The 26,880-nt window shown below is 29.2% G+C and overlaps 4 pseudogenes; 1 reads left to right on the top strand and 3 right to left on the bottom strand.

The window, feature by feature from the left end:
* Positions 1 to 5,483: 5,483 nt before the first annotated feature.
* LOC149892892 (uncharacterized) lies at positions 5,484 to 7,604 on the bottom strand (annotated as a pseudogene).
* A 100-nt stretch (positions 7,605 to 7,704) lies between these two features.
* Positions 7,705 to 10,048, bottom strand: LOC149892891 (uncharacterized; annotated as a pseudogene).
* A 6,948-nt stretch (positions 10,049 to 16,996) lies between these two features.
* Positions 16,997 to 17,599, top strand: LOC149892890 (uncharacterized; annotated as a pseudogene).
* Positions 17,600 to 25,000: 7,401 nt separating this feature from the next.
* LOC149892889 (uncharacterized) lies at positions 25,001 to 26,018 on the bottom strand (annotated as a pseudogene).
* Positions 26,019 to 26,880: the final 862 nt, after the last annotated feature.

Below are 26,880 nucleotides of genomic sequence, written 5' to 3'. Positions count from 1 at the left end.
AAATAAGTTACTTATAAACAACAATTACTTTATATTACTTAAATTAAGTTATGAAACATATTTACAGTTTAAAGGTTGTCTTCAACGATTTCCACTTCTCAACTGGCGTCGGCCACCCAAGCAGGGGGTGCCTGTGCTCAAATTTTCGCTTCCAGTCGCCAGAAAAAACGGAAGAAAGTTCAACGTTTGTTTTAAGATTATTAAGCAATTTAAAGATTTATCAGTGCAAAATAAATTTTTCCAAATAGTACATTTTTATGAGGATAGTAAAAATCTCATAATGACTGTAAATATTTAAAAAGAGATTTTTACTGATGAATGAAAAAGTTTTAATGAGATTTTTATTGTGGTAGTAAAAAAACATCGTAATTAAAACAAGTAAAAAAATTTCCATCGTAGTACTCTCTAAAAGAGTAAAGGGTAGGGCAGGGCTAGTTGAGCAATTTTTACTAAAGCTAATAGATTTCTTGAACGGTGCGTCTGATTTATATAACTTTTTCACTATTAGAAAGAAAATTTTATCTGCTAAAAATTGCTTAAGAAAAAAAAAACGCGTTTTTAGATTTGTTTGATATTCCCTAAAAATTTGTTAAATATTCCCTAAAATTTACCGAGCTGCTAAACCTACCCCAACGGGGCAACCTACCCCAGCGGGGTAAGTTGAGCAGCTGTGTAGGGTAAGTTAAAAATAAAGTTAGTAAGTTAAAATTTTTATTTCTGAACTTTTGATTTGTATATTTTATTGACTAAGTAATATTTAAGTGAAAATATTTTTAAAAGAAGCAAAAATTTTATAGTTTCAAATCACATTTACATATTTTTTTAAAAAAAAGGATTTCAGATATTTTAATTGTTAAGAGTATTTAATAATGATTAATTTAAAAGTGTTTATGGACCTTAAAATGATTACCCAGCGAAATTTGTTTCTCCGTATCCGATAATGCCGTATTATTAATTAATCTTAATATTTTGATAACTGTTTTTAAACCTGCTCAACTTACCCCGAATAGACTAGGTGACATAAAAGTTAGGTTATAAAAAGAGCTGTAATACTTATGGAAAAATGGCTGAGTATCATCGCAAATAAAATAAATGGGTAAAATATCAACACTTAAGTGATGCCAGATAAATATCTTTTTTTTTAAGAAGCTAAGAGAATTACAGCAAAAATTTTTTTTTACTTTTTTGGTCCAAAATCGGAAAAGTACCCGTGCATCTCAGTTAACTGCGGTCCAACAACCATTTGATACGCATTGCATTACCATTATATATACCTATCTTTCATCCATTAGATGCTTCGTCATTTGATGCCTAGTTTTTGAGATATTTTAGTTGCCCAACTTGCCCCAATGCTCAACTAGCCCCGCCCTACCCTATATTATTTAACTAAAACAATTCTGTTGCAAAAAATATATTCTATAAAAGCTTTAATTGTTGGAAAAAATTCAAAGCCGCTAATCAACTCTAACGTCTAAAGCCGTTAATCAATTCTAAGCCGTTAATAAAGCCGTTAATCCACTCTAACGTCGCATATTTTATTATTCGTTTAACACATCATCAAGTATGTTTAGGGTGGGATATGGAGCGTTCAAAAAGTTTTGCGAAAATTATAAATCAAGTAAGTATGGGAGGCCGATAGTCTTTCTAGTAAAGGCTTATGCACCCTAATAATTTTCATTTTGATCATCGTGGTTGTTAACAACAACCACACTCAATAAAAACAACCACGTTTACGCTGTTAACAAGAACCATGTGGAATATTAATTCGAAATTTAAAAAATGATTGAAAAATGCATACCAATTTATTCATACAATTGCATACTATTTATTAAAATGCAGACCCAAAAATTCTAACAATTTGAACAGTCTGAAACAAAAAAAATGAAGTCAGTATTTTAAAATAAATTAGAACTAAAATTTTGACACCTTTAAAGCAAATTAAAAGCCAAATAAGATTTAATTGCTTTTTTTTAAGAATATAAACAATGTACAAGAAAATCAATCGCTTGAACAAGAAAAAGGCATCAATAAACCATATCACTGAGTCCCATTTAAAACGTATTTTACAAACCCGTGATATTATGACCAAATATATCTTCAAAAAATATCCATTATAAGGTATAGCTTAAAAAAAAAGCTTCTTATATTTAAAAAATAGACCCATAAATCGCTGGGATGTTGGGGAGCCTAACCGCGGCCCTATCTGATAATGCTAAAATGTTTAGGAACCACATAAACAATTTTAAAAAAAAAAAGCTAATAGTTAAAACAATCTCTATATTGCGTTAAAGTAATCACACAATTTTTTTTAGTTTGTCAAATTGCCAAACTCCGTATCGGCATTTTTAAAAAATATATTTCACAATAAAATGTATAAAATTTCTTCCACATCATCAAAATATAAAAGTATAAAATACAAACTAAATAAGTGAAATATAAAAAATAAAAAGAATATAAAATACAAACTATATCAGTGAATTATTTCCATTCTGAGTTACATTAAATACCAAGTTTTAAAGAAAGTTTAATCGTATCTTTAAGTAGCGTTGAGTAACATAAGTTTTTCGAACTCAAGTTGTATCTTTCTTTTCGATAAATAAAATTAACAACACTGAATGAGGATTCTGGCCCTACCGAACTAGCAGACAAAGTACAAACCACTCTTGCATTAGAAGCTAACATTGGAATATGTTTTTCATATTTGTACCAAAATTCATCAAATTTCCAATTTTTTTGTTTTAAAGCGTAATTTTCCTTGGTTTGCTATGGAATTAGTCGGAAATGAGTGTTCAGCAAACTTTGGTGCACTCTTGCAGATGCTTTACTACATGATATTAAACATATTTTGAGAAAAGATGTTGATATCAATCACATCTTGACTGATAAGTGCAAATTAGATGGGCTGAAGCACAAGTAAATATAGTTAGTGAAGGTAAAGATCTAGAAAAAAAAAATCAGTTAATTTGCCTTGGAGTAGATAGGAAACTTGATCAGACCACTAGAACTTCTAGCGTAATAAACTCAACTGAAAGGAAATTTCTCAAAAAATCTATTGAACCTGAACATTACCCCACATTTACTTATGAAGATGGAAAATCTACTTGAACCTATTTGACTCATAGAACAATTCCTATTATTGACGCAACTGGTTTTGTACTTGCAAAAGAGACGTTTAGTGTTTTAGAAGAATTTAACAGCGTTGAAAGTATTTAGGCAGTTCTTCTTGATAATATTGCTACAATACTGGCCCAATAAGTGGTTAAGAGGTAAAATTTGAAGAGTTGTTAAAAAGAAAACTGGCCCTCATTGAGTACGCGATACAATAAAATAAATTTCTTTAAACAGCTCTTTTTAAAAAAACTAGATGGTGTAACAACTGCACCAGGAAGCTTTAGTAGCCTTCTTGGCAAAAGATGCGCTGAAAATATTCAGGATTCACATCATGTTTTGTTTGAACCTGTCACAAACCCTATAGTTGATGGGTATATTCAGTTAATTAGTTGCACATAATAATATAAGCAACTTTAGATGTCACTTTTGACAATTGACGAGTAAATTATGAGTACTGAAAGACCTTAGTAGCGATCAAAGACTTTTATTTGAGTATTGCAAAGGAGTAGGATCTTGTAAAGTTGCTGATAAATGGGCTGCTTACAAAATTGGTCCACTAGCTAGTTTGAAATAAAGACATCATCCAAGTTGCACAACCCTCCTCGTCTTCTTTTTTCTGCGATCGTTCCACTAAATATTCTCCCATTTAATGATGTGATATGTATTGTGAAGCAGAACATGAAAAAAAAAGCATTCTGCCTAAGACCTGAAAACCTTTTCTATGCCATGGTTAAAGATGATGATAACAAGATCCGAAATCATGGTTTTCAACCAATACTGACCCTTAAACAAAGGTATCATTTTAAATTATTTAATTGGCTTAAAAGCTTAAAAAAAATATCTATTATTATTTTAAACACAATTATAACGCAGTATTGATCACAATTTTATATTTACAAAATGAACTTGACCAGTTTAAAAATAAATCAAAAACAATTCCTGTTATAAATTTTAATGCCAATAATTGGTATGAGTTGATAGACCTCACTGCTCCAGACGTTACGGAACCTCCTACTTCGCAACATTTTACAATTCAAGAAATTCAATACTTCATACACTGTTCTGCGAAGCCAGATATTCCAGACTTCTCATCTCACTCTCTGAGTGTAGAGCGAACTGTTAAATTATTGTCTGAAGCATCCCATTACGCTTACGTGTTTGAGAATTGACACAGCTGCATCTTGAAAGTATTGCTTAGCAGAACGATGCGTTTAGCATAGATGTCAAAAGGGTATTATTCCCATTCATATGATGATATTTTTGAATAAATTCAAAAAGTTACTATATTAGATAAACAACTTTTTATAAATTTAGAATAATAAATTATAAAAAAGGCGTTTAGAAAACTTTTAACATATTCTCACTATTGAAAATTTCCGCTTATCGCGCATTTTATAGCGTTTTTTGTACAATCACAATAATATTTAACCATGGCGATACTTATTACAGGCCTTCCCGTCGCGAATCCGTAATTTTAACTGGGGGCGGACAATGTTACGGAAAATATAAAAAAATAGCTGAAAAAATAAGCAAGCTACATTATTTTCAGTTAATTTATTAAATTTAAATTTATAATTTAAATTTATCAACTGTTCCAATGCACAAAATGTCAAATGCAGTGTTTATTAAATATCAAAATTTTTGTTTATTAAAATTTTAATAAACAAAAAAAAAAATAATGAAAAACAATATTTTTCAGAATAATGAATGAAATTTATTTAAAAACGAAATCACAAAAGAAAAATAAACAACCTTTAAAATAATGCAAAAAAAGCTATTAAAATAATCATCAAATATTAGAAATTGCTATAAAAAATGTACATAGCAATATTTTTTAATGCTTTACAGATAATTTTAAAACCTTTAATGCTGGTTCCTTAGAGGACTTAGGTGAAATAAACAAATAACAATTTTTAAGAAATATGTTTGACAAAATAACACCATGTTTCTTTAGCACTTTCAAGTTATAAATATCTGATATCATCATAAATATATTGCACAACGACTTTCTGCATGTCCTTTTTTTTTCTCAACTTCAAAAATAATGTAACAAAAAAAAAACCCACTGAACACAGCAATCCACCTCTGTCCATAATTGAACTCGTCATTTCGAAAAGGACACAAGTCCGTTATTTAAAACTTTTCAGTATCAACAAAAATAAGTTTCTTATCAAAAAAGTCTACGGTGCTTATAAAACTAAATATAGGAGTAGATAAATAAAAAACATATAGAGTTTTTGTGAACTTTATTTATTAAAAAAAATTTATAAATCATACAGATGTTTTTAATTTAAACTTCTGGACTAATGCCCTTTTAAAAATGAATTCTTTTTTTTATATACAAATCCAATGACTTTCAGAAAAATCTTTAGTTAACTATCTTTTATTTCTTGATATTCATTGTTTGTTGAAATTGTTGGCCATGCAAAACTTCTGTATAGAAGTTTTGATACTCTGCTATTGAATATGGAATACATTTTTCTATTTTTTTCAAATCTGATATTTTTTTTCATTGATTGGCTCTTTGCAAGCATAGGCAGGAGTATTACTTGATGGTAACGACGGCTTGGTACCCATCCTTTGTAAGAGCTGGAAATCATGACTGACAAAGCAATCTATTGATTCACGTGTTGTCACTAGACCAGGTGGGGTTTTAGAGAAGGTAAAATGTGACACTTTAGAAATACCAAAAGTTACTTTTTTGTCCTTGGGTATTCCTTTGCCATAGGAATCCACAGATAGCACTAGTTTCTTATAATGGTTCGGCCACCATTATTTTATGTCAATAGTATCTTCAGTTTTAGGCCTTCTTATTTTAAAGTTTTCGTTAGCCCCAGGTATAAGATTTTCATACTCAGTTGGTGTGTAAATCCTGTCATTTTTTCGATTATGTCTTTTCGCTGTCCCAAACATTCTATCATTTGGCAGGAATGAGTGACCTCGTTTAGGTATGTAATACTGTATTTCATTTATATTGCTACCTAGTTCAGCGACCAGTGATAAAAGAACCCGGACCATGGCATGATTCCGATTTTGGCCAGCACAACCATCTGAAAATAGGTGCAGTTCTTTGGCACCATTTCCAATATATTTTTTAATATAATCCAGCACAAAAGTACATACTTGATTGGGACCTTTGTTAGCGACTCCTTCACAATAAGAATAAAATACTGATTTACCTGTTTTAAGATCATATATGCAAAACTCAAATAGCCATAATTGACGTAGATAAAAAATCTCCTGGACAGGGATATGTGGAAGTGGCAAATTTTGCATAAAATCAAATGCAATCCCATACACATTCGGATCATTCTTGCACTTAGTTTCTACTTCCTGTATTTTTTTTAAAACTTATTTGCTTGTCTTTTATGCATCTCAATATCTGCTTGATAGATTCTTTTTGCGTTTTTATTAATATGTAGATTTTTTAGTTTAATCTTAAACTCTTCACACAGTCCACAGACATAAATTTGCTTTCTACCAAATGATAAGCTAAAATTTTCCTGGAAATTTTTAAAGTAAAATTTACATTTAATAGCCCAGCAAGCACACAACGTTGAAACAACGTTGAAATAACGTTGATCAACGTTATTTCAATGTTGTTTCAACGTTGTGTGCATGCTGGGAGGATAATCTGGATATTTTTGTTTGTATAATGTGTGCATATTTTTCACATTGAGTTTTTCATCTAAATAATAAGATGATACATCTTTATTATAGTAGTGCATATGTTTAACAGGAAATGACTCAATATGCTCTTGTATTTTAATTAATGTATCACCAGGCAATGCGTTGCTTAGTGATCCCTCAGATTTACCTCTGTAATCTATGGGCTGCTCATTTCTTTTTAAGAAAACACATGAACGTCTAACTTGTTTCATAGAAATTCCATGCATACTGCAAAAAGCTTTCTTGCAAATTTTTTTTCTAACACCATTTATCTTAATGTGATAAATAAAGGTAAATTCTTTTTTCTTAGGTTCTTCAGATCTAGGACGTTTTCTCAGTATATCCTTCTTTTCAATTAATGACTGCAAATATGTGTCTAAGGCGTTTTTGCTATCAAATTTGTTAACAAACTGTATAGTACTTTTTATAGCATCTTCAGATATAAGCTCCATACATTTTAAATTGTATCTGTAAACAAAGAAAACAATAAACATTATCTTAAGGTAATAATAAAAGAACAATACTATTACCTTAAAGTTTTCATTTACTGCTAATAATTGGTGGTAAAAAATCATGAGTAAATAAACAAAATAACAAGATGGAAAAACTAACCTGCAAGAAGCTCCTGTAAGTCTTGGTGCCACATCATTCCCTTTGTGGTTTTTATGAGCTTCTCCAGCAATTTTTGCTTCTTTTATTTTAGCATGTTTATATTTTTCACTATTTGTTATACCAGACACTCTTTTTCTAAATTTATAAGCATTTTCGGCAAGCTCGCGATTCTCTATTTTAGTGATGTTAAACCTTATCCATATAATCTCCATAAAGTGATGTTACATTTGACATTTGCGCTTCGTTTCACGTGAAAGCGGCTTAAGTCCAGGACTGGTGCCATTTTCAAGTTGACTTTAATTTTCATTTGGCTTAAAAGTTGACTTGTGGTATATGGCAATGTTCCTTTTTCAAATGAAATATGTAAAACATTTCAATAAATAAAATGGCTCAAAAAAGTGAAATTCGAAAGAAGTGTGACATGTGCCCTTTTCGAAATGACGGGTTCAATTTTTGTGTAGTCTCCATTCAACTGAAATTAAAATGCAGTATCAGTCAAAAATTCATTTTCACTGACACTATCTTTTCTTATAACATAGCCTGCAATATAAAACAGAGCCATTTTTGTACTCAGTGGCAAAGATGCTTCTAGTTCAGGTAATTGATTAATTATATCACAAGATTCTTCACTTCTAAAATAGCCACATTTTTGATAAATGCTCAATATCAGTAGTGTAATTTGAAACATCAACTTTTAATTCCAATAACAGTTTTGCTTTTTCAATGTTTAATTTTTCAACAACATTTTGAACAGTTATAAAATATGTTCCGCCTGAACCTTGTCTAAACTTACTGAATGCTTTTTCATTATAATCTGTTGAGAACTCTCCTAACATAACATTAATGAAATTGTTTTTTAACAATTGTTTACACATCTCTACTGAGCCATAACAAGTATGCCAAACTGAAGTACCCGTATCTCTAGTAAGGGATTTTATTCTACGCCCTTGCTTACCACTCATATCTCCGCAATCAAGTAAATATTGCAAATTTATGTCTACTTCTTTTGCAAGTTTATGTCTACTTCTTCCGAAATAACTCTTTTACGAGAATCTAAAAATCGAGTATCACTTTAAATTTTTTTACACTAACTATTTTCCAGAATTTAGTAATTTTTTCTAAAAAACAAATGGTTTCATTCATATTACAAGGGTGGATAACTTTTGAATAAGTTTTGAGAGCAGCTATAGTTTCATCACAAAACACTTTTAAACAGTATGATACATTTTGTCTTTCAATGGGTTTTGGATGTATAGCTACAAAAATTAGTCTAGATAATTTAATTAGCTGATCTTTCTCAAAATCAAATAAACATTTAAGGTCACTCCATTTAGCAATCATATTTTGATTTTTTTCAAAATGCAATTCCTGTGTTTTTTTTGTTATCCAGTTATTTCTGATACTTTTTAGTAGATGAACATAATCAAAAAGTAGAAAAATCCCACATTTTGTTAAACAAAGTTTTTCTTCAATTTTCTTCAAATAAATTAAAAAAAGCTTGATTTGTTCAATTCCCATCACAAATAACTGAAATAACTTTTCCATTGCTAGACTTGATTGAATTAATAACATAGCATACTTGCTCAAACAAAAAAGCATCCAAAAAAGATCGTCCACCTTTTAAACATTTAACCATGATACCCAAAACAGTATTTGCTAACAACTTAGGATTATTTTCAGCTTTTCTAAATAGAGAACCACCATGGTAGAGAAGAAGAGACTTTACATAAACCTCATCTACCAATATTATACAATTCCTCTGATTCTCCTCTATATTTGAAAATACAGTGCTGATAAAACTAATATCTGAAACATTCTTCGTCCTAGATGTAATTTTTGTCAGTGTTTTTACACTTGGAAGTTTATAATCTTTTCTTAACTGATTGTGTAGACTTCGAGATGTTGAAAAATAAGAATACAATCTGATGATGTTTTCTATATTATAAATTTTTTTACCTACTTCTGATGCATTCATAGATGCAATATGATCTTGTAATATTAATCTTTGATGATCAACTTCAATGTTGTTCAGATAGAGAATTTTTTCTTCCACTTTTGACCAACAATCAAGAGTGGTAATATGGTTTTTAGATAATGAAGAAATAAAGTAAAAAACACCAGCATGAAAACTTTCAAATTTAAAATTGCTTGAGATATGAACAACAAACATAGGTATGCAGTTAACATAAAAGGAAATTGATTGGATGTGCAAAACTTCATTTATAACAAAAGTTGTTACAGGACAAACAAGTTTATGATTTTCAATATATCTTCACATGAAGAAATGAACGTAAACAAATCACTTTTTAAATATTGTGACAATTCATCACACTTTTCATTTCTGATAAAAGACAACACTTTAGTAGTGGACCTCGGTTTTAAAGGTTGATTTAGTATAACACTTAATGGAATATTAGGAAAAATTGAAGGAGGCTCGATTGGTCTATCTTTCCCATTGACACGAGCTTTTAAAAAAATTTTCCGGAAAATGCCTTTCACAGACAACAGTATCTGGCTTATTTGGAAAATTACTTCTTGGAATTGAATTTATCCAACGATTTCGTTCTTCTTCATTGGAGGGAAGCCTATAAACTCGTACTTTACTTTTAGTGTCATAGTTTCCTCTACATCCAGGAATACAGCACTTTTTAACCATTTTGTGACTATCAGCTGCTCTCAAATCGAAATTATAAGACTAAACTTTCCGTAACATTGTCCGCCCCCAGTCAAAAATACGGATTCGCGACGGGAAGGCCTGTAATAAGTATCGCCTTGTATTTAACTCTTTAACACTTCATGCCGTAATATTACGCAAACTGAAAGTAGTTCGCAAATGTTACGGCCCTAATATAAGCACTTTATAAGATTACGTGCAAGATATTAGAATTTTTTATTTAAACAAATTTGTATGTGTTTCCTTAAACAATTTTAGTATTATAAAACCATAATTTCTTACATATTTTTTCGAATTGTGATTAGAAATAGATTATGAAAAAATATATTTTACTGAGTAGTAACAAGTAACACTCATGAATACAATATATAGTATCAACTAGTAACACACATGAATACAATATATATATATATATATATATATATATATATATATATATATATATATATATATATATATATATATATATATATATATATATATATATATATATATATATATATATATATAAAACTCTGCGTATTACGTAATGTTGCAGTTTTGTTGTTGTTGTTAATGTTCGAAATAGTTGAAATAAGATACCTCAAAAAGTTTCAATGATCTTGGATGAAAAATGGTTTGCGGAATTATTTTTAACCCTTTAACAGTCCCATATGTTTTTAAATTTGGCCTCTGTAAGTCCAGCTTTTTTATTGAAGTGGTTTTACTGAAGTGGTCTATATCTCCGTGTTTTTTCTAAATCTTCAATTTTTTATCTATTAAATTAAAAAATGTTTTTACTATTTTCAACACTATTAAGCAATACAAAATGTTGTTATTTATGTTTTGTGACGATTAGACTTATAATTAATGATGAACAAGAAGAAAATATGAGGAGATACATTAAGCCTGTTTATATGAATAAGGGCAAGCCCGTTTGCCGAGCTAGCCTGGAAAACGAGTCAGCTTTAAAATTGCGTTTATATGAATTTTTGCCAAAAAAATAAAAAATGATATCGAGGTACGCCTGGCTTTTTTTAGCAGGGCTGGCCTATTTATTGGTAAAATAATAACTTTAAATTGCATTTTAACAATATGTTTAACTGGTATTACAACATAAATAATGCTTCTTAAAAACCTAATTATTATATAAGCTTCACAAATTTAAATTTGATACTTTTTTAAATATTGTTCCTTTACGAAAACGATCACAATCACTTCAAAAGATAAAACAAGCAAGAGAGAGACGCCTTAAAAGAAAAAATCGTAGTTGCTGGTTTAAAACTGGCAGAACTGATATATGGTGGCATAATATAGTAACTGATGTAGCTCCCATGGATGTATGAAAAGCAAATTTTAGGCTTTCACGGTTTCTTTTCATGAATTTGGTTTCAGAGTTAAGCCCTTATTTATCTCCTGACCCTTTTTCGCCTAACTCTTGAGCTCTATCAGCAGATAAAAAAAGTAACTATTACTTTATATTTCTTAAAAGATACTGGATCTTTGGTAAATTATAAAAGCAAAACAACTAAAAATTTAACTACACGGAGGTTGCCAGTTTTATTGTTAAACTTATTATTTTATACGGAAGCATTCAAATTTAAAAAATGTAAGAATTTGTACGCATGAGTAGAAATTTATATAAGAAATTAACCAGCCCGTTTGCTGAGATCTCGGCAAAAAACAGTGAGATCTCGCTATCCGGCCTAGCTCGTTTATTCATATTAACGCAAAATAAAATTAAGCTAAGATATTTATGACGTCGATATCTCAGCAAACGGGCTGGCTCGAGCAAACGGGCTGGCTTTGCCGAGCCAGCCCGCTTTCAATATAAACAGGCCCTAAGCCCCTTAAAAATTCTTTTTTTAAATATTTAGATTCCGTTGTTGTCGATGATTTTTTTAGATAATAAATATTGGCAGTTTTTAATTGTAAAAATATACTTATTTATGTCCTTGTATTTTCAATTTGCATATGAACATGTCACAAAATTTTCCTTTAAAAACTAAGATAAAAAATCTCTCTACCAAAAAGTAAATAATCATCTAATTTATTTACAATAAACAAATAAACATTGAATTTTAATCATTATTGTTAGTGATTGTTTATAATTTTCATTTTTTGAGAATTCTAAGAAAAACTCTAAGAAATGAAAATTATAAAAAATTAAATAATAATAAAAAAATATCTTTAAATTAAATCTATTTAAAACTCATCCAGGAGAAACATGGGGTCAATACGGGGAAAAGAAAAAAGCAGTCGTAAGATTTTTCTTTTTTTTCATTTTGCGCATTTGGTTCCCGTGTAGATCCCGTGGCCAAATCCCATACGGTTCCCGTTTGGAAATTCCAGTTGGTTCCCGTTTGGGTCCCGTACGATTGTGTTTGCTTGTTTATCATTACCATCATTATGATTAGTATCATAATTGTTTTTATAAATATTATTCTTGAAATTATTACCTTTATTTTTATCATTACATTTATTATTATTATCATTATATTTATTACTATTATCATTATATTTATTATTATTATCATTATATTTATTATTATTATCATTGTTTTTATTATTGTTACTAATATTACTTTTATCATTATAGATATTTATATTATTATTATTTTTATTATTACATTTATCATTATAGATATTTATGTTATAGTTATTACTATTATTACTTTTATTACTAATGTTATCATTACTATCATTATTATTATTATTACTATTATTATTATTATTATTACTATTATTATTATTATTATTATTATTATTATTACTATTATTATTATTATTATTACTATTATTATTATTATTATTATTATTTTTATCATTATTATTAATCATCATCATCATTTGATTCACTTATGATAGCAGATTGTATTATGAGGTGTCCTAGAACTTGATCAAAGCTTTAGTCCTCATGGAACTTTCTTTTAAACAATTGGAGTAGCATGTTTTTTTTTTATCATTTTTTAGATATAGCAAATATTTTATTCAAAAGTGACGGTGTCTTTTTTTATGGCAATGTACAGGATTGAAAAAACAAAAAAACATGTCATGACTGTATTTTATGTAAAACAGGTTTTCAACAAAATCACTGCTACTTGCACCTAGAAATTACTCATAATTTTCCAAATATAATAAAAATTGTTGTGTATTTGCACTTAGAATGACACAAAACACAAAGAATGTATGTTGCAGAATGGGCTATGCCTGAATCAGGATGAAACAATTTAAATTTGTGGAATACATATTGGATTCTCGCACATTAGAAACTTGTAATAAAAGTTATTAAACATTTGTATTATTGAACTGTTATATATTCTTATTTAATTTCACATTACGAGTTCTGAATTTTTTTATTGCTATTACTTTAATTACACAGACCAACGATGAAAAAGACATTTTTAACATAATTTTTGTTTTAGAATGTTTTTGTCCGAAAACAATTTAAAAAATGTTGTATCACCCGAAAATTTTCCCTAACTGATCATAAGAATATGAATTCATTTTTTATACAGTAACTGTGCATTTTAATATACTAAAATAAACAAAATAAAATGGCAGTGGTTCTAAAAGGCATATCAAATACTGTTTTTATATCGTTCTCCTTGTTTTTCTATTCTTTGTCTACAGCTATTTGTTTTCTTTCAGTCAAAAACAAACTCTTCAGCTTTTTGCTCATGTGCTCTAAATATGAAAGTTTGTTATAAAAACTTTCGTAGCAGTTTTTGTGATGCATGTAGTAAGATTGTAATTGAAAACCATAAAAATATTATAGTGTTTACAAAGTGCACTGCACATCTTTTGGAATAAAATTTAATGATGAAGAAAAATATTGGACTTCACACTTGGTATGATGTGCTTGTTTTGAAATCCTTTCACACAATCGTTGTTTTTATTGCTTTGATGTGTTTGGGTATTACTCCAAAAATAAGAGAGTAACTGTCAATTCTAGTTATCCAGGAAGTCCTGGACTATGGTCTAGGACTTCCTGAACCTGAGCCACCACAGGCTATTGATTAGTCGAGTAAAACTCGGATCTGATGATGAGTTACAATGTTAAAAAAAACAAATTTATACCTGCTTTAAAATAACTTAAGAGCCCCTAAAGGATCCCATAGTGGTTCAGGGTATTCTAGGCCGAATTTTCTGAAATAATTTTTATATCAAAACTTAAAAATAGAAACTGATATTTCTTTTCAGCACAAAATTAGTATACTTTTAATCATTTTTTAAATTTCAATAATGGTGTGTTTAAAGCAGGTCCTAATAAGGGATTGGTAAGTGCTAAATTCGGGCTGGCCCGAACTTCGCTCCAATTTTCTTGAATTTAAAAACCCAAAAAAAAAAAAACAATTTAACAGAACAATCTTACACTCTTTTAAAAGCATGTTTCATGAAAATGGTTAGCAAATATATTTGATTCAAAGATTTTAGCACCCCCTCCCCCTATATAACTTCTAAGTATTGATCGATATTAATCATGATGATCGTTTTTTATTCGGACTTATTTGAATGAATTAATAAGTATATTAAAGTTATAATCTTACAATAGCAACAAATTACTTGTTGTAAATATTAAAAATGGTTTCAAGAACTGAAATAAGAAAACGTCGTAATCAAGTTGATATTTTTATTTCAAGATTAAAAGGTAATATAGAAATATAAATAGGTGGCAAATAATCTTGATATTTTAGAAATTTTAAGGTAATGTTATAAAATAATTATAGCATATTATTGCTATTATCTCATCCTATCTATAGACTGTCAGATAAATATCTGACTGCCTTTTATTTATCTAAACATTTAAAATATCTAATTTGTAATTTTTTAAAATTTTAATCTAATTTGTAACTTTTTAAAAAAGTTTTAGCTCAAATATATTAATATATGATGCAGGATGAGCCTGTTATAGAAGAGGAGAATTTTAAAATTGGTGAAGATAACTTTGATAGAAGTATGCCTACTATTTTCGATGATGTTGCTGGATTATAAGACTTAATGGAGCACAAAAGCAATGAATGTAAATTAGATTTTCCTTTGTTTGATCCTAATTATTAGTTTTTGACACTAATACTCGCCAAACACACACTACAAAAAAGATTGCTGTCAGTTTTTTTACTTAGTGAAACTCGTCAAACTAACTGAACAAACTTACAAAATGCTGTATCTTATAGTGTTAAAAGGCCTATAAAAATTTTTTGTTCAAATAAAGTTCCATTAAGAGAAAAACATGAAAGTAAAAAAGAATACAAAGATCATTTTTCATCTCTTCATATAAGCTGTTTTACTTCTGTTGACTTTATAAACTCAGCAATAGCGCAATACTTAAAAACAAGATAAAAACTATTTTTCTTATCTTGAGTAAAACTTTTCTTCCTCCATTTTATTACACTTTTTCAGAAACTTACTTCCTTTAATTTATTGTTATAACCCAGAGTTTCAATAACAGAGCATTTTAAGCCCTAAATAGTGTAAGGGCGGGGGATTTCATTAATATTTATGTTTTATGTTAACTATGTTAAATGTGATTAATGTGACGATGGTGATGCGGATAGAGTGAAGCAGAATAATTTAAAAGCGCGATAGAAGCATCAGACTTTTTTAATAACAATTGTTAACTCAAATAAAGCAATAATTAAAATATTTATAATAATAATAATATTATTGCCTTACTTAAAATGAAAACAAAAGTAAAAATACTTACAATTGATTTTTCTTCTCTTACTTATTTTTCTTAATAATTATTCTCAACTATTTCTCATCAATATATATATTCTCTTAATATCAACTCATACAAATAGCAATACATTAATACTTATAACAACGCAAATTGAAAGTTACTCAAATACATTTCCTTACCAAATCCTTCTCATAAGTTCCTCTTTAAATTGTCCATAAATTCTTTTCATTAAATTCTCTTTAAATCTTCAAAAATTCTTTTCTCATAAAATCCTCTTTTAAAATCTCTTACAACTCTTTTCTCATAAAATCCTCTTTCAAAATCTTCTTTTAAATTCTTTTAAATTCTTTTCTCATATAATCTCTTAAAATCTCTTGAAACTTTTTCTTTCTCTTAAAATTCTTTTAAATTCTTTCATAACTCTTTCTTAATACATCTTCAAAAATTCTCTTTAAAACACTTCATCAAAATTTTCCCGAAAAAAGAGAAGAGCCCAAGGAAATCTACTAAAAAATCTCCCCCAAAGAAAACGTAAAAAAAATCTAAAAAATTTTCTATCTGTCCGCAGGTGTTATTTTAAATTCTTGTCCAGACAATAGATTTCTTTTTCTTCAAGTTCGTTCAGTACTTTTTGTTTCAATTTCTGAGTCATGGTATTCTTTATCAAACCGCTCCAAAGATAAGTGTAAACTAAAATTGGAAAAGTTACCAACATAACATACCTAATTGATCCCAAATTGGCTGAACAGATCAGTTATAAAACTATAAAAACAAAGAAAGAATTAGACAGTTCAGTCATCTCCATTACGTCCCCTGATGGTGGAAAACCTTTGATACTATTGCCGGAAGAGAACAAGGAAACAATATTTAAGGGATTTCTGACTGCAGAGAGTGTCTTTATAATACAACAGGAAGCTAGGCTGACTGATCGTCAAGTTATTTCAGTTCTGAAAAACTTGAGACTTAAATGGGGATGGAAACGAATTGTTTCTCATATAAAGGAGGCTATGAGAGATTAGAAAGGTATCTTTGGAAAGTTATTTTCTCAGGAATTAGCTACATTTCAAGACTCTAATTGGAAAAAAATAATCCGACCCTTTTTCTTCTGTTCCAATATCTTTGAGTTTCTGGAAAAACTAGCATATCTTAGGTAATCATAACAATTTGGGTTGTTATTTGTTTTTTAAGATTTCATATTCATTATTTTAAACTAACTGATGAATATTTATATTATATATTAAATTGTAGGGACCAGCCTTTTTCTAGAGATGGCTTCAAAGTTTAGTCTTGATATTGGAAAAGGACATCTGAAGCTAACTCTTACACTTTATGATCCAGATAATTTAAAATTCAATAGACCTTCAAGCTGAGTAACCAGGAAAATGGGCATAGGTTCAGGTAAAAATAAGTTTAATTCTCACATGCTATTGCTTTTAACTTATGTGTTAACTTTTATTAAGTGTTCAAATATATTAACTTGGGAAATCATTACAAAGATATTGGAAGGAGAAAGATTCAGATCATTGGATCAGCTCCAAAGTTTCCAGAGACTTATCATAGAGAAGACTCAAGTCAATCTTCTATTATTTAACTTTACTGGTGACCTTAAACTCTTAAATAATGTGTCTGGAAAAATTTCATGTGTATCAAAGTATCCATGATTATATTGTGAGTCTCCAAACGTTGAAGGAAGTGAAGCCTGGCAGACATATGCTACACTCAGAACATTCGGGAATATTAAAAACCACAAAAAGAATTGGATAATCTCCGGAGGTAAAATGATCAAAGCAAAAGAGTATACTAACTATGTGGCGAATCATTTGCTCTTTCATGAAGATGATCCTGAGGACAGTCTTAACAATGTGTATTAAATAATTTGGTAAATTTAAATTGTTGTTATGTTACATTATTAATAAATTTCAATACAAGATTTTAAAAAATACAAAAATAATTATCTGTACAGGTGTCATGGGGTGTAGTTCTTCTCTTTTATGGACACAGTTTAGAGTAGTTGTTTAAATGTCAAGCTCAGTGGAATATGCAAGAAAAAAGTTTGTGTAAATATATCATATGCATGATAAACCAATTCCAATAGTTCACATTGATGATATCATTGGTTGGACTCCTAAAGAGAACAGTTGAATTAAGAATGAACAATGATATGGTAAAGATAAATTTTTATCACCATGATTTTTTAGTAACAAACAACAGATTCTTTTTAGATTACTAATAACACAATATTAAAGCTGTAAAGATATTTTAAATAACGTTTTAGTTTTGAAATATGCTGCACATTATGAAGCACCTAAGGAAACTTCAAAGTTTGTTCTTAAAATGAAAAGAAAGAAGCAAACAGTAAGTTTCATGCAAACCCATTTTAATCCAGTACATGGTTTAAACAGACAAGTACTTTTTCTGGTTTATGTACGTATAAAATACAAAACCTCTTTCGTAGGCATACTAGTATAATATTTGTATGCATACTAATGTAATTTTTTATCATCTTTGGCATCTCTTAAATTTAAGTTTTTTAAATTTAGTCTCTTCATACAGCTTCTGAAGATTCAAGTTTTGATACAGATCTTCCTTCTTAGTCAATGGTAATTTCAATAAGTTATATTATTAACATTTTTTTAGTATTCTATTATTTGTACAACATTTTCATATTTTAGGCTCCACATAGCCAGGATAATTCATTTGCTTAAAATCCCCTAACTCCTAATAAAACTCCAATTTTTCCAGATACACTTAAGGTATTTGTTATGTTTCCTAATGTTAAATGTATTTTTTAAATCATTTCATTTTGAAATAATTTAAATAATATATTTAGCATTAGGAAACAAATATCTTAAACCTTGGTAAAATTTGTTTTTATAAAAATGTGTTTTTTTTACTAAATTTATTTTTTGAAAAGTACCCAGTTTTCAATTACCTGTATCACCTATTCAGCTAATTGTAAGTTTTTGAAAATCGTGATCTACTTATATATTTTAGGTACATAAAAGGTGTTTTTTAATTTTTTAATGATTTCTTATAGGTTTCAAGCATTCCACAATCAGATATTCATTCAATTGTATGCTGTAAACTATTTATTGTTCATGTATTGGTTTTCTCTTAATCTTAACTGCACATATAGTGATACTATATCTTGTTTGTATTAGGCTACCATGCTCTAAAACCTTAGGAAACTAATAATGAGATGTCCATTTGTAGGAGTACATATGGCCTAAGGAATACATATAAAATATGTGTTGGTGTGGATATCTATCTTGCTAAATTAAATTAGAAATATACTTTTATATTAGCTAAGTATTAGCTTTATAATGGTACAAAACTACTATAAACTTTTTTTCCAAAGGGTAATTACATCATGCTAAAGTTATATAAACTATTGAAAATATTATTTCTTGTAACTTTAGTGAAGTCCCCGTGATTCCCCTGATTCAAGTTTACTGCGTATACATGATAGTATTGCTTGTTGTTTGCAGCCGGCTTAAATTTGAACCATTTAGTGCACAAGGTTTGAATGTTTTGTATTTCTAGGTCTAAGTGATTATTTTATAAAAAGCTTTGACATGCCCGCCTTAAAAAAACTTCAGGGTCCCATAAGGGCAACCCCTTTAGGGACTCTTACGAAAAGGTCCACTCAAAATATCAGGGTCCCTTAAGGGATACCCTTAAAACGGAAAAAAAAATCACGCTTTACTACTCATCCTGTAAGAGTAGCAAAGCGTGTTGTTGTACGTAAGAGTGCATTAACCAATCCAAACACGATACGTTTTACGATTTGATTAGCGCAACACTCCCACCACCAACAGTAGTCACTAATAGCTGAATGTCTTTTTCATTCACAAACGTAGATTTGACAGAATTTAATTTATTTTCTTCAAGTAAACACAATTTATTAACTGGACGATTCAAATACATGATTTTTCCAGCGGAGACATATCGTACATTCGCTGCACGCACTTGTCCATCGGTTGACGGTAAATGTTTTTCAATAATCCCTAGTTTCCATAATCCTCGAACCAAATTCGAGTCTTGGATTATCACTACATCGTCTTTATTTATAATATTGTTACTTCCACTTTTATTATAACTTTTATGAAATTCGCGGAGCTCTGTTAAGTATTCATTTCGCCATATGCAGTATATGCAACGCGCTTTTCTATGTCCATATTTACATAACTGTTTTTTTATTAATAACGTTTCTGAGCTTATTCTTTTTCCAAACACGAGATGATTAGGAGATAATGGTTCGTCTCCTGGTTCTTCATACGAAAACGTTAAGGGACGATTATTTGTAACGACTTCGATTTCTGCAAGTATTGTGAGAACTTCTTCGTAAGATAATCTTGCAGTTTTCAATATTTTTTTGAGAATTCTCTAGATTGATCGTACCATTCGTTCAAAGAATCCTCCCCACCACGGAGCGGCTGCAACATTGAAGTGCCATAAAATGCTTTTTGATGATGCAAATTGTTGTGTTTCATCGGCTGTAAAACAAGATCCATTATCGCTAATAATTTCGTAGGGTGCGCCAAATTTGCTAATGAGTCTTCGCAACCCTCGAATACACGCCAAAGCTGAACAATCGGGAACTAAATCTAAATGTATGAAACGTTTACTAGCACAAGAAGCTAAAAGTATCCAAAACTTAAATATTTCTCCTTCGGAATATATATTTTTCACAAATAATGGTCCACAGTAATCAACTCCTGTGTACTTAAAAACATAATCATCGTTTACTCTACTCAAAGCTAACGGAGGAATATTAGGATAACTATAAGTTTTGGCTTCGTACCTTCGACACAAAAAACATTTTTTAATTAATGTTTGAATTAAAATTCTAACTTTTGGAATCCAAAATTACATTCTTAATTGGTTGAGCGTTTCTTTTACGCCGTTGTGCATAACACTTTCCTAAAAATGTAAAATAATTAATTCAGTAAAAAAACTTTCCTTTGGAAGAAATATTGGAAATTTAACATTGTAACTAATTGGAGCATTCCCCAATCGCCCCCTACATCTTATTATTCCTTCGCTATCAAAGAAAAATCCTAAATCATTTTTGAGTTGTTTATAATTCTTAGAACTATATATGTTTTGTTGGATAAATTTAATCCAAATTATTTTGGCGTTTTTTAATTCAAAAGAAGAAAGTAAAAGATTGTCTTTTCGTACTTGCGTATTTTTTAAGCAAGATACGAATTTTATAATGTAAGCTGTGACTCGTATTAAACGGGAATATGAATTAAATTTAGTTATATCAATAAATTTTAAATCTATGAACGATTCATTAGTTATAAGTAATATTTTTGTTTCCTCTGGAGGGTTTATTAATTTATTTTGGTCAAAGGAAGGCCAAATCTCTGGAGTATAAAGAAATTTGGGTCCATTAAACCATAACTGATTATTAGTTAAATTTTCAATACCAGCAGAGTGAAATAATATCCGCTGGATTACGATCTGTTTCGACGTAATCCCAAAAGGAAAAGTCAAATAAATCTCTAATTTTTTCAAGACGGCTTTGAATAAATGTTTCATATTTTTTATTAGAATTTTTTATCCAATGTAAGCAAATATAAGAATCTGAAATTAATTTAATTTTAGAAATAAGAATGATTGATGAAAGTTCCTTAACTACTTTTGACATAAGTGTTGCAAGCAGTAAGCAACATTTTAATTCTAATCGAGGTATTGTACATTTACTAAGCGAGGCTATTCTAGATTTTGAAATGACTAGAGAGGAACACTGTTCTTTCTCATTAAAAATACATCTCAAGTATATGCAACACCCAAAGGCTTTTAAACTAGCATCACTAAAACCATACAGTTCAAATAACTGGTCTATGAGGTAAATAATGAACAAGTCCGACCTTTGATTTATGACTTGAAACTTGCTCTATTGTTCCATTTAATAGCTGTTCTTTTATAATATCATTGTATGAATCAAATAACCTTGCATCGTTTAAAAACTTTTTCTCTAATGATTTGAATCTCTTTAAACATAAATTATAATTATCACATAACAAAAGATGATTCTCCTTAAAGGGTAGTTCTACAGTGTAACTATTGTTTTCAAATTTAATGCTTTTGCGAAAATGTTCGACAACTAGATTGTCGCTAATATTATCTTCACTTTTATTCCAAATAGTTGAAAACTTATCTTTTAAAAACGTTTTATTGTTATGTAATTCTGCTTCGACTTTCAAAACGTGCGAAGACAGAACAGAACAATCTACTTTATTATTATTCTTAACCGTGATAGGACCACTGACTAAGTATCCTACTTTAGATTTTATTGCGATTGGGCCCTCAAATCCTCTTACAATCTTATTTTCAATTATTGACCAACAGTAATCAGCACCTATTAAAATATCAACTTCTAAATGTCCATTATCTCTATCATAGTCTGCTAACTTTAAGTATTTTAAATGATTATAATTTTTACACGCGGTTTCTATATACTGGCCATTTAACGGAGAACAAATTTCTTTTACAAAACGCATAATTTCAATATCAACCCCGTCGTTACCTTGAACATAAACTTTAACCCTATCTAAAATTTCGTTTGTATTATTATTTCCGAAAGTTTTGATCTTAATTTCTTTAGAATCTATTGTTTTTAAATTTAATTTTTTACATAATGAAGGCGTAATGTAACTTAATTGGGAACAGTTATCAAAGAGAAGACGGCAATAATTAAATCGGGAATTATTATTTTTGACTTTCACCCAGACTGTCTGGAGTAAAACACGTTGATTAATTTTAGAAGAAATATCGGTAACAGTTGTTAAATGTCCTGTTTTAGAGTTATTATCAATTTTATTATTCTCTTTAAAACTATCACAAATAGATATATGGTGAGGGTTGTTGCACTTAAAGCATCGAAAACTTGATCTGCAATTTTTACTCAAGTGACTTTCGCGTAGGCAACGAAAGCAACATCTTTTTTCAATTAGAATATTTTTCCTGGCTAAAACATCAGTCACTAAATTACAATAATGAGATTCATGATTTTTTGAACAATAAACGCATGTAATTGAATTTGTAGAAAAATTTTGATTACGGAAGTTATTTTGCCTTAAATTCTGGTTAAACTTATTACTTAACCGATTATCTGTCCCGTTAGCGTATAAAGTATTTGCAGTAATGGGATTTCTAAAGTTTTCATGATTACTACGTGTATTTTCTCTGGCGCTTTTTTCGTTTTTTAATATTTCTAAAACGTTGATTATATTCCAAGCTTGATTTCCGTTTAATTCTCTATTAATAATTAAATTTAATTTCTCTGGTAGTTTTTCTAATAATGTAGGAATTAAAATTGATCCATACACATTTTCATCTGCTGATAGATTTTCCAAACTCCGAATATGTATTTCTATTGTATCGAACAATTTCCTTAACTCGCTTACATTTCTAACGTCCTTAACTCTTTCTAGTGATAACAGCTTTTTCATATGAATTGAAATTAATAATTGCTTGTTGGAAAATCTATTTTTTAATATATTCAAAGCTACCGAATAGTTTTCATTGGATAAAGTTAATCCTGTGATTGCAGATAAGGCCTGATCTCTAACTAAATTTCTAAGATAAGTTATTTATTGTATATCAGACAACTCCCTATTCTTATTTATAACGCAATCAAAATTTTCATAAAAGTTTTGCCAATTTTCTTGTTTACCGTCAAAGATTTCTAATTTAAGAGCGGGAAGCATAACTGTCTTGCTGATAAACTTATTAGAACTTATATTATCTGCATTATTTCTGTTAATAAAATCTTCTATACCTAAAATAGATCGTTTATAAAAAATGGTAAACTCTGTACTCGTAATTTCTTCATGTTCTACTCCTCATCCACCTCAATCAAAGATGATATATCGCAATCAAACTGTGTGATTTTCAAATATTTATCGATGGCTGTATTTTTCAGACTCGTCAACTCATTCAAGCAACCCTCGTACAAACCCCCAACCATAAGATTGTTAGCTTGATCGAAAATCCGCCTGACTGAATTGACGGCCACCGTGCGTGCTCTACGTTTATTGGCAAGATTAGACATGAGATTAAGAAAAGAAAGTTAACAGTTATATATATATATATAGTATATGGCTTTAATTACAACTTTATGGCCTTTTCAGATTGAGACCTCGATGAATGAATCAATAAAAACCTCGTATCAACAAAATGGGCGGTCGAACTGAACCCTCGTGGTAAAAATAATAATAAATAATGATATTACAATTGACCTCGACTTTATATATTAACTTAAATAACTTTGTGTACGATTTTACTTAATAAATGAACCTTATGAACCTCAGTTCTTTATAATATCTTAAATGATTTTCTATTATATTTTTGACTAAATTCCTAAAGTATCTTAAATAAACTTCTTAATTGATAATCATGAAATAAATGCTTCAAAACAACAATAAAATGCAATTATCACCTAAATAACTATAATAAGGAATAATAATTTGTAGTTAACGATCGACAAACTATCCAAAAGTTGAAACTTAGTTTTAAATAAATCTAAACGTATATCTTTAAAAGAAATTCTCATTAAAAAATAACAAATTCACTTATATAATTAATTGATCACACCTCTTTCTTTATACCGCTCGTTCAGTTTTGTCTTTTAGTCTCTACCGTGGACTTCAGATTTCTAAGTATTCTTCACGACTTTATATTCTTTCCGTACTCTCCGTATTCTCCGTGGGCTCCATGTTGTTTTAAGTAAGAGTGGTATTGTAAAACGAGTTCAATTTATTAATATATTATAAGAATAATGTTATACAAATATGCGATAAACACAAAGAAGAGCTTGTATATCACAGCTAGTGATAGAAGAGTTGCTCGAGTCCGTTGTTGTTACTTCAAGAGAGCGAGGTTTCGAAGATCACGCTATTTATACATATTCCCAAGGGGTAAATAATTGTTTATAATATTAACCAATCCAAACACGATACGTTTTACGATTTGATTAGCGCAATAAAGCGTGGTTGTTTTTTCAAACTAGTAATACCCAATAGTTGAACATCGTTTATCAAATAATATTTAAATAAATCATCATCAAATGATATCTTTAATTATAAAAGTTATTTCCAAGTCTTTTTGTTGAGGATCTTCGTTTTCACTGTCGCCTTCATTTTCTTGATTGTCGTCGTCTTTACTCTCTTCCTCAATCGAAATTTCAAGTGTCTTTTTCATGCAGCACCGCAGACGACCACCAGTACAACCTCTGGCGTTATTAAAAAATCATGCTACTTTTAATTCCATCTCTTTCTAACTTTAATAAAGTCAAGCCTTTTTTCTCTTGAATAAGAAAAATCCATTAAACAAATTAATATATAGTTCTCGTTTTGGCCGGCATATGAATCACAAAATAGCTCTGCTGATCGAATATCTTTGTCTAAATATTTCATTAAAAAATCATATAATATTGAAGCTGCCTCATCAGCCCCCTTTCTAGCAATAGTTTCATCATATCAATACAAAAAAACTTCATTAATTGAAAGCATGTGAATATTAAATGAATAAAATGCCAATTTTCTTCTGTAGTAACCCAGCAAGCACACAACGTTAAAACAACGTTGATATAACGTTGATCAACGTCGATCAATGTTATTTCAACGTTGTGTGCTTGCTGGGAAAAGTCATTGGTTGATAGATTTGGCAAATTGAGATATTTTTTGAAGCCAAAATCAATTGACTCAAATATTTGTTCCCTTTGTGCTTTAAACTATGCATTTCGTTTTCTAACATAAAATGTTTCTGCATCTTTGTGCTGCTTTATGAAGCTGTTTTTTCTGTAACTTATCTCATCTAATTTTTGTTTAAGCTTTATGCATTCTGAATTAAAGGATAGCTTAATTTTTATTGCTTCAATTTTATTTTTAAACTCATCACATTTAGAATATGTGTCCGTCCAAGGGTACCCTAAAGAAATGTTAAAAATAGTGTTAAATATGTTATGATAAGATTCATATGAAAATTTATCATTTCCATACTTGATTTTAAACAGGTTTAATATCTTGGTAATATTCAGTTCTTCAGGAAGATATAGTCGCCTAGCTTTTTTTATGAGAATAGTGGGACTCTTGACCTCTGAAACAAGAAATGTGGTCACATATCTTATTTATAAGTTCAGGAGTAACATTTTTAAAATGATTTTTGTGTTTTTCTCTTTGATCGTAATTACCTCTTGATTTGTAGAAAAAAGTTTATATTTGTAACTGCCATTATAACCTTTTGAATCGATATTTCGTGGTCTTCTTCTTGAAACATTATTTAATGTGGTAGGCCTATGAAAAATAAAGATTTTTGAACAAAAATTTAAAAAATAGGTAATATATTGTATTTATGTAAATATTTATCCTCTATCTGCTGATATATAACTTGTTTAGGTTTGATCAAACTAAAAGGGTTTAAAACAACTTATTTTACTAGCTAGTTTGTTTATTTACATTAGTAACGCCATAGCAACGAAAAGTTAATACCTTTTTTTACCCAAATTTGATGGCCAAAATGACAAATCTTGTGAAGCTTTTTTTTCTAATATAGTATAGATCTTCGATGTTTTTGGTCATGCTTTAAAGTCACATTTTCTTATAATTATTGTCATATTGAACTGTAAATTAGTTGTGGTATAAAATCATTATTTATGAATTTTTCAACTTTTGATTAAATCAAACAAGTTGTACTGGTGTATAATTGTAATGTCTTCTGCAAAAAGCAACAAGCAAAATTTTTTACGAAAAAGAAAGAAAAAGCCTCTTTTAAACCAATATTCAAGAATAAATCTTTCAAATATTTTACCAGAAAAAGTTACATCTAGCATAAGTAAAAAGAGGCTAATTATAGATCAAACTAATCTCAATACCAAGAGTGAAGTAATAAGACGGGAAGTTGATTACTTTTTATTTGTTAATTTTTCTATACTTAAGAGTTTATTTCAACCTTTGTTAGTATGTCCGGAATGTGGCCATAAAAAAATAACTCTCAGTGATAACAGAAAGAAGAGAAAGAGATTTGCCTATAATTTAGAACCTTTATGTAAGTCATTCGAATGGTATAAATCTGTTTATACATCAAAAGAATGTATTAAACAAAACCATGGTCACGGTCCTAAAATCTACAAAGCAAATGC

The sequence above is a fragment of the Hydra viridissima genome, unplaced genomic scaffold, assembly GCF_058129835.1.
Source record: "Hydra viridissima isolate aposymbiotic clone 2 unplaced genomic scaffold, HvirCarnegie_v1 scaffold_1, whole genome shotgun sequence".
NCBI classification, from domain to species: Eukaryota; Metazoa; Cnidaria; class Hydrozoa; order Anthoathecata; family Hydridae; genus Hydra; species Hydra viridissima.
The sequence above is the reverse complement of the archived record's forward strand: the minus strand, read 5'-3'. Positions and strand labels throughout refer to the sequence as shown.